Source organism: Etheostoma spectabile, unplaced genomic scaffold (assembly GCF_008692095.1).
Source record: "Etheostoma spectabile isolate EspeVRDwgs_2016 unplaced genomic scaffold, UIUC_Espe_1.0 scaffold00002619, whole genome shotgun sequence".
Taxonomy (NCBI): Eukaryota; Metazoa; Chordata; class Actinopteri; order Perciformes; family Percidae; genus Etheostoma; species Etheostoma spectabile.
Genome location: NW_022602926.1, coordinates 61,535 through 69,057, shown reverse-complemented (window position 1 = coordinate 69,057; position 7,523 = coordinate 61,535). Strand labels below are relative to the sequence as shown.

Sequence of the window (7,523 nt, the reverse complement as noted above, 5' to 3'; positions counted from 1 at the left end):
GGAGGTAGTGTGGCTGAGTGGTCTAAGGTGCTGGATTCAAGCTCTAGTCTCTCTGGAGGCGTGGGTTCAAATCCCACTACTGCCATTTACAAATTTTGCATGGACAGCCAATGTGATGACCTGAAGTTGTATCAGATGAGGTCATCTCTTATGACATAGCTTGGTGAAGTACCTAAAGTCATAAGAGGCAACTTGGTAGACTCCTTGCTGACTCTGCTGTTTATATGTGTACTCGCAAGGCCCTGTTTTTAATGACCACCCAATCGTAGGTGTTCAATGTGAAATACTCATTAATTGCCAAAATTGTCGGTAACTGTTACGGGGTGCATGTTGGCTAGCACGGTAGCGATATGCTACCTATACCATCCAAAGACTGAGACTGTATATGTTAAATGCCCGTATATGTTTAACGTGTTCATATGTTTCGTTAATTTTCACAATGTTTAAAATCTTCAGTTAACCTAGCCATTCTCCATTTCACCACATGCTACTGCTGCATTCATCAATCCGTCATTCTGTCTAAAACTATACCATACTTCACAAACATTACCTATTTACAATAGAGAGAATAAGGATCCACTAATCGTCAAACTCATGCGTGAAATTGATTTGACAGCTGACCTTTGACCCTAATTAGCATATGAATGGCCCCGCCCCTTTTCCCACACGTGTGGGCCCCTCATTTGCATATGAATGGCCCCTCCCCCTTTCCCACACGTGTCAGGGGGTCCTCATTTGCATATGAATGGTGTTAACTTTTCCTCTAACTTTTTTGACAGCTGACCTTTGACCTAATTTGTATATTCCCACGCCCTAATTTGCATATGTTTGGGATCGGCCCCTTTGTTCTATGTCATACATGTTATATGGTTCAATGCTAAAAGTGACTGAGGATTGCTCAAAGTGTTGGAGGGGGGTGGATTGTGTGTGGTGGGGGTGGAGTGTGTGTGTGTGTGTGTGTGTGTGTGTGTGTGTGTGTGTGTGTGTGTGTTGGAGGATTTACCTCATGGGGCCCCCTCGTTTTAACTAATTTGCATATTGGGGCCCCTTTTAACAGAGTGTTACCCCCTCCCTTTTCTTCTCATAAACACAAGGCAAGTGTGGCAGTCAAAATCAGATTCTTTCACTCACCATGTCGGGGGATGACGGAGCGTCCTGCATTAGTGAAACGAGGATAACCATTTTACAAGAGCCCGGCGTAGATGGTCCCAGAAAAAGTATGCTTTTTTTGCGTAGGATCCAAAAGCCTCCGCCGCTCAACAGGCATCTGCATGATGAATGGTCTTTAGAACCCAATGGAGAGCGTGGTAGTTGGGGATATATGTTTAGGTATCAGACCGGGGAGCTGTGTCTCTATCAGCGAAGTGAAGGTAACACACTGAGGGATCTGGTGGATGTAGCCACATTATCTTCCAACGATTGGGGCGTGTTAAAGTCCATCAATCCGTGGAGCGTCGGGGAGGTCTTAGAAGAGGACAAAAGATCTCTGCAATCTGGACATAAATCATTTTCAGCTATTTGGCTGTCAAGATCCTCATCCGAGGGTCATTGGTTCTTCCGTGTCAGTTACTGGCTCAAGAATAAAGAAGAGTTAAAGAAAGATGGAGCCTGTAGTGAAGAAGCTAAATGGTATTTTGTCTTGGATCTGTTCAATTCAGAATGCGGTGTTTTCAGGACTTTGTTGGTTATACCGGCTAAAGTATGGAGTGAAAAGCTGGATCAGATCGGTGAAACAATCACTTCCCTGTTTCACAGTTGCCACCTTTGGGATAATACCCTGATGAAGAAAAAGGCCCCTCTAATCCCGCCCCCATCCATACGTCAGAGCCAAACCACTCCTTCCCCCCGCCCACATAGGGGATACCACACCCTATAAAACAGACAACCTACCAAGCAAAATAAAAAACGCTACAGAGAGAAGAAACATGTTCACCAACAGCACGACCCAGAGCAGTCCGGCGACCAGCATCCTGACTCTGCCGAAAAATTACAACGCGTATCCGGATGAAGATGTAATTTGTGAGAGTTCCACTTGGGAGATTGACGGACCTACACGGATTCGACCTCGCCCTGATTTGACAGATCTGCTGAAAAATTACAACGCGTATCCGGATGAAGATATAATTTGTGAGTCTACCAATCGTAGCATAGCCGAATCTAGATTGGATTCGCCTCACTCTGATTTGTCAATTAATGATGTGGTAGAAGGAGGCCATGACGATCCTGACGGTTGGCTATCAGGCACTTTCTTTAAAGGTGTAAAAATAGCCGTGCTCCATCTGCTGAACAAAACTCTGTCTCTGTACCAAGTTGAGAAGTGCGAGGGGTGTCGCATTGACCATCCCAGTCAGAGACAACACCAATGCGTGAATGTGGTTCAGGATGACTTCTACAAGGAAAACTTCTACTGGTTGATGAAACGGCTCTACACCCCGAAGCTTGTTCCAGCCATTCAACACTTTCTATCCTTGCAAAACATCAGGGGAAGCTACGTGGAGATCAGAGCTACGGTGGAGGGCCTTTTACACGAGCTGAAATCAACACGCTTTATCTACAGCGCATTCGAGGAGATGTTGGATCAAGTGGACAACTACAATAGTATCACCAACGAACACTTTGACAAACTGTGTGACATGTGGTCAGGGTGTTAAATAGTAGGGAAAATGGGGAATTTCTGTGTGAAAATGTGGACTCTGATCACAAATCGTCTTGTCATCACTCAGTTGATTGAGATTTTGAGAATAGCTGTTGAGAACAGAGTTTTGAGGTCTAAAAACAACACTGTTATCCAAAATGCATACGTTGAGAGACTGGAGAGCTTGATGGAAAAAGCCAGGATGTGTTCTACCTTTATACCAGGTACACCTTGGGAGGTATGGGTGCATCAGGTGGCATTTGGGGTTGAATCTACTTTGTCAGAGAGTTTTGAGAAAATTTTCAAAGAACTAACGAGTGACAACGTTAAACCCTGGCATGTACTGGTTTTTTACACCCTGTATGTAGATGTTATCAGTCAACTATTGCAAAACAACCACTCTGTCAACGTTATGGATGAACTCAAAAAACTGCACGTTGATATGCAGCGTACTCTAGATCATTCTCTGCTAGCACAAACTCTATATATAATCACATGTTAGTAGTAACAATTGATTTTGTTAAGTTTTGTTAAAAGTTTTTAACACTGATGTATTTGTGTCTTGGTATGTATTAACATCAAATTGTTTTTTTTGTTTTGTGTGTTAGAATTCTAATAAAAAAATTCAAATAATCAATGCATAGTCTTTTTCTCTCATTCTATTCTCAACATGTCAGAGACACGTATCATGAAAAATATTTATTACAACCCTGCACACCCAGGTAGCTTTGGTGGTGTAGAACGCCTCTGTAGAGGAGTGCATGCTGAAACGGGCGAGACGGTTGAGCGTGAAAAAGTCAAAGACTTTTTATCAGGAGAGGACGCATACACGCTACACAGACCAGTCAGAATACATTTTACCAGAAACAGAGTTTTTGTACCACGTCCTTTAAACCAATTTCAAGCCGACCTATGCGACATGCAAGCCTTAGCAGATTATAATGACGGATATAATTATTTATTAACGGTCATAGATGTGTTTTCCAAAAAGGCTTACGTACGCGCTCTAAAGAGGAAAACTGGATCTGATGTGGTTGAGGCCTTTGAATCAATTCTCGAGGAGAGTCAGATGCCCTTAAAACTACAAACCGATGCAGGAAAAGAATTTTTTAACAAGCGTTTTGAGGCTGTGATGAAAAAACACGGCATCACACATTTTTCCACAGCCAGTGATCTCAAAGCCTCTGTGGTCGAACGATTTAATCGCACTTTAAAAAGCCGAATGTGGAGATATTTCACAGCTAACAACACCATGCGATATCTCAATGTCTTACAAGACTTGGTGAAAGGTTATAATCAGAGTTATCACAGCAGCATAAAAATGGCACCTACGGATGTAACTACGGAGAACGTTGATCAAGTGTTTCAAAACCTGTATGGTAAATCTATTGCAACACAGAGGACCGAAATAAAGAAAAATTTTAAGGAGGGGGACCTCGTCAGGATATCAAAATTGAGAGGTGTGTTTGATAAAAAGTATGAACAGAGTTTTACGGACGAAGTGTTTACAGTTTCAGAGTGCATACCTCGCGAACCACCTGTGTACAAACTGAAAGATTATGACGGTGAAGCCATCCAAGGTTCATTTTATGAGGCAGAGTTGCAGAAAGTAAAAAAAGATAAAGACAGAGTCTACCACGTCGAGGAGATTCTGAAACGACGTACAGTGAGAGGCGAAAAACAAGTCTTTGTACGTTGGAAAAACTGGCCAGAGAAATTCAACAGCTGGATCAAGGCGGATGAAATAATAAATGTATAAGAATCGCTGTGCTTATGTCTAGGGTATCATTTCATCATGTACGGTGCAAAGGACGATGGGTTTTACGTTACCCTGCCCTCTAATGCCTGCCTAGATGTCTTCAAAGATAACAAGAGTTCCAGTTACCGCGTAGATTTAGCACAACATATCGATTTAGATGGACAATGGGAGGTTGCCTTAACTGAAATATCATACCCCCACACCTGGTATCATATACCCAATGAGAATGCCTTCTTTGAATGGCGAAAGAAACCCTTGGAGGGTGAACCTGAAAGCGAGATCCAATATCAGAGGTTCAGAGGAGGTTATTATAACCATCAGGATCAGCTCAAGACAGAGTTGAATGGCTTTTTTAGGAAAATTGGTTCAGATATTACGTTGCTGTTTAGTTACATTCAAAAGAGATATGAATATTACGCGGAAGGTCGGTACCATCTACGATTTTATCCTCCATTAGCCTACATGCTTGGATTTGAGCCAGAAACATGGATCGAGTTTAACGGAAAGCTGGCTCCCTACCCCTCTGATATGAAGGCGGGGTTTTATCATCTGTACTGTTACAGCGACGTAGTACAACCGCAAATAGTCGGCGACGCTTATGCCCCGCTCTTGAGAACCGTGGAAATTAAAGGATCATACGGTGACATAATCACACAGCAATTCAATCCCTGTCATTATCTACCGGTAACCAAGCAACACATTGAAAACATTAAGATTGAGATTAAATCGGATCAAAACAAACCGGTAGATTTCACCTTTGGGAAGACTATCGTGAAACTCCACTTTAGACCAAAAGTTTGATAACGGGAGTATATATGAATCATCTGATTTTCCACATCATTCAGTATCATCTAATCCTGTGACAGTGACTCACCGCTGAAGAGTGTGGCAGATATCATATACAAATAATCGTACGTTACGGTCAAAATGCCGCGCGTAGACTTGCGAGAGGATCCTCACAGATTTGTACATTATTATGAAAGTCAGGTGGGAGGAAATTTACCGGGATTTTATGGAGCCCCCGTCATGTACGGTCGTGGCATAGGTTCTATATTTTCAAGATTGTTTCGTTTTGTATCCCCTCTGGTGAAGAAAGGTTTTGCAATAGCAAAACCTCATCTTAAAACAGCCGCTAGCAACATTGCTTCGGATGTGTTCAGTCGTGTTGGAAAATTTGTCAGTGGTGACCATAAACAAGAGGGGTCTGGGGGTATTATGGTCTTGGCACGTAGACATAGGAAACGCCCCCCTGGGGAACGCCTCTCAACCTCTAAAAAACACGCTGCTAGTAAAAAGAAGAAAGCAGTCGCGAGAAGGAGGCAGACAAAGAGGAAGTCCACCCTGAGCTCTGACATATTCTAATTCAGATTTGTGAGTTTAAAAAAAAATCATGGCTCTGTTACACCATAAATCCCCAGAATGCACCCTAGCGGAATTGGACTTATTCACAGCACCGATGACCCAGCAGTCCATCGAAGATAAAACATATACCGAAATTTCCCCCTTGTCAGCTATCACGGAAGGGGGTCCTATAGAATTTTTTATCCCAGGAGACGGTGAAAAGTATCTGGATCTGAACGATATATTACTACATCTCCGTGTGAAAATCACCAACGCGGATGGGACAGACTTGGCCAACGATGCGCCGGTGGGGCTTATCAATTACCCTCTGAATACAATCTTTGATCAATGCGACGTTATTTTGGGGGATAGATTGATCTCGCAATCAAGCGCCACTCACCCTTATCGTGTCATGATTGAGACGCTACTCAACTTTTCAGGAGATACGCTAGCGAGTCAGTTCTCAGCCGGTCTTTTTTACAAAGACACAGCTGGGTCCATAGACTCCAGAGTGATTGACAATGGTCCCAATCGTGGATTAAACAAGAGAGCCTCTTTCACCGCTAATTCACGGGAACTGCACCTGACTGGTCCTCTCCACGGGATATATTTTTCTGCGAGAGACTTTTGCTGAACTCTGTTGATCTGAGAATTAAATTAACCCGTGCCAGTGACGCTTTCTGTCTAATGGGTACTAATGACTCCACGTTTCGCCTGAAAATACTGGGGGCGTCTCTATTTGCTAAAAAAGTGTCAGTATCCCCAGCCGTACGTTTGGGTCATGCAGCAGCCTTAATGAAAGGTAATGCTCTCTACCCTGTCTCACGAGTCAATGTAAAAACATACTCAATACCTGCAAACTCAAGAATATGCAGCCAGGAGAATCTTTTTCTTGGGGCTATGCCTAAATATATAGTTTTGGGTATGGTGAACCACGAAGCTTTCACAGGTAGACGAGACCTGTCACCCTTCAATTTTATGCACAATGATGTAGAGTATCTAGCTCTCTGTCAGGACGGTAAACAGATTCCCGCTAAGGCCTTTCAACCTCAGTTTAACAACGGACAGTCTGTTAGAGAGTTTTACAACATGTTCCTGGCTACGGGGAGGCATCTGAAGGATTTACCGTTGAGTATAGACCGAAAGGATTTTAACGACGGTTATTCTCTGTTTGTGTTTAATCTATCACCCGCTGATGACAACGATGTATTGTCACCCATATCCAGCGGTAATTTAAGATTGGAAATGAGATTCAGAGTAGCTTTACCACAGACCACTACACTTATAGTCTATGCTTGTTTTGATTCAATTCTGGAGATTGATTCAAAAAGACAGGTGCTTGTGGATTATTACTAATTTGAAGAAAAATGGATAATCTTCAGATTGAGAGTATTTTGAATCGTTTGCTGGGGGATGCATTTTGTGGCGTGTGGGCCTGTGACCTATTACCCTCGCTGAATCCATCCTTTAGAACACCCGCCTACTTTATAGTCAACACACACCCTGCTCACATGCCTGGGGAACATTGGTTAGCTTTAACCCTAGAAAAGGGGGTGTAGCCACCTTTTTTGACTCTTATGGATTTCCGCCAGACTTTGTTCACTACCCCTCAAGCATCTTACAGTTTTTGGTGAACCGTTCTCAAAACATCAACTACCACACCCGTCAGCTACAACACCCCTTGTCAACCGTTTGCGGGCAACACTGCATCTATTATCTCTGTCAACGGGCCTGTGGATTATCTTACCAACAAACGCTGTCTTTGTACAGCGATGATGTCATAAAAAA

At 43.0% G+C, this 7,523-nt stretch overlaps 1 non-coding gene across 1 annotated transcript; it reads left to right on the top strand.

The window, feature by feature from the left end:
* The first annotated feature begins 3 nt into the window (after positions 1-3).
* On the top strand, positions 4-85 carry trnal-caa (transfer RNA leucine (anticodon CAA)). The gene has a single exon. It is a non-coding gene; the product is annotated as a tRNA-Leu (tRNA).
* The last annotated feature ends 7,438 nt before the right edge of the window (positions 86-7,523 follow it).